The sequence below is a fragment of the Myotis davidii genome, unplaced genomic scaffold (assembly GCF_000327345.1).
Source record: "Myotis davidii unplaced genomic scaffold, ASM32734v1 scaffold570, whole genome shotgun sequence".
NCBI lineage: Eukaryota > Metazoa > Chordata > Mammalia > Chiroptera > Vespertilionidae > Myotis > Myotis davidii.
In genome coordinates this window covers 1,819,532-1,821,747 of record NW_006283631.1, presented here as the reverse complement: position 1 = coordinate 1,821,747, position 2,216 = coordinate 1,819,532, and positions in this window count along the sequence as shown.

Genomic DNA, 2,216 nt, shown 5'->3' with positions numbered 1-2,216 from the left:
CTCTCTCTCATCCCCAAGGTAAGGTATGAGATAAAAAGTTTGGGGAATAAAGGTACTTAAGTTATGACAGTTTTCAGGGTACCTTCAAAATAAATCTTCCCCTAGAAAATTGAAAATTTCTTAAATTTTAAAAAAGTAAACTATAACATAAATTCGGAGGAAAAAAAACACAAATCATTAGCCTACATCTCAATGAACTACTACATGGTGACCACCACCTGAGCCAAGAAATAGAACACTAACTCCTTCTCTTCTTGAATAAGTCTTGATGCTGGCTGTGCTGCACATATTTTTAAATACCCAACACAGCCCTAGCTGGTTTGGCTCAGTGGATAGAGCATTGGCCTGCAGACTGAAGAGTCCCAGGTTCGATTCTGGCCGGGGGCACATGCCTGGGTTGCAGGCTCGATCCCCAGTAGGGGGAGTGCAGGAGGCAGCTGATCAGTGATTCTCTCTCATCATTGATGTTTCTATCTCTCTATCTCTTTCTCTTCCTCTCTAAAATCAATAAAAATATATTTAAAAATAAATAAATACCCAACAAATACAAAGTGGGAAGAATGAGGCTAATTCACTGACTTTGGTTCTACATCTAATGTAGTCAAAATGACCCTTGAAGTCCCTTAACTCATGAGGACCTGAACCCAGGACTCCCCCAAATGCAGAATAGTACTTAGAGCAATGTAAGAGGGGGCCCAGCCCTGGACCCCTTGCTTCAGAGAGCTCCACCATGGCCCTTTGCCAACCACACCTCCCACAGGGTGAGGAGTCAGTGAGGCCCAAGGAATGTGCCTTTCAGAGCCTGTGTCCTCTGCCCCCCAACTTTTAGAGCAAAGTCTGGAATGAGAGACCCCAAATTTTCTGTCCAAATGGGCCCTGAGCCCATTTCCAGGGCCTGCATAGGCCTCTCCCCAGGTCCACTTTTCCAAGGGTGGAGCATACCACTGGAGTGCACACACCAGGCCAAGGTGAGACCAAGGGCAGCTGTGTAAAGGGATGCAGCGTGTACACAGAGCTGAGTGATCCTGATGTATACACAAAGCCCCTTGCCAATCCAAGGCAAGAGCTACAAGCAGATGCAGGAAGTTGCTGGGGCTCAGGTCACAGCTGGTGCCCTCGCTCAGGGGAAGCCAAGGGAGGGAACAGCATTTCCAGTTTAAGTAATGAGAGGAAGGATGTGCCTCCAAAGGGGAAGGAAGCCAGGGAGAGTCTTCAAAAGAGGCGCGGGGCTCAGCTGCTGGGTGGCCAAAAAGAATGACAGGCCTCTCTCACCTCTTCCTTCACCTCTTCTCTGAAGATTTCATTCCCGTGCTCCCATTCCAGATCAGTTGTTCTCTCCTCTGTGCTGCCCGGAGCCTGCTTGACCACTTGATGGGGTCACTCTCCATGCTGTTGTCACTTTGTTTTTTCAGTTCCATTTTATTTTTATTTTTTTATTTTATTTTTCTCATCACTATTTATCCCCTCTATGCCCTCTTCCACCTTCACCCCCCACTCCCGCAGTCACCACACTGTTGTCCTCTCTCTCCTTTTCTTGTTAATCCTCACCCATGGATATTTTTCCATTGGTTTTAGATAGAGAGGGAGGGAGGGGAGAGGGAAGAAAGGAGAGAGAGAAAAACATCAATGTGAGAGAGACACATCTATCGGTTGCCTCCACACACACTCCCGCATCTCAACCAAGGCCGGGGATCAAGCCTGCAACCTAGGTACCTGCCCTTGACCAGAAGTCGAACCCATGACCCTTTGGTGCATGGACTTGTGCTCTAACCAATTAGCCACACCAGCCAGGGCTCTCTCTTTTTTTTTACTGTTATTTTTAAGTGATGGTTTCTATTTACACAGAGCTTTACTATTTTCAAAGCATTCCCGTGAATACTTACGTTTTCATTTGAGCCACAGGGCAACTCTGTGCTAGAGAAAGGAGTGTTATCTCCATCTTACAGTTTGGGAAAGAGAGGCAGCGCAGAATGGCTTGCTTGGGAGTGCTGAGACCACAGAGTTCAAGCTCCTCATGCTGTAACTTTGTCACCACCGTCTAATGAGTTCATCTATGTGAAAGTAAACAGAAAACCATGATGTGTTTTTACAATAAAAGGTCCTTATGCTTGTTTATCCAGAATCTGCAAGCCCCTTTCTCTCCTTGTGGCGTGATAAAACTATTCCCAGGAAAAGTTAACATCATCAGTGGTGAGGTGCATATTAATGAACTATAC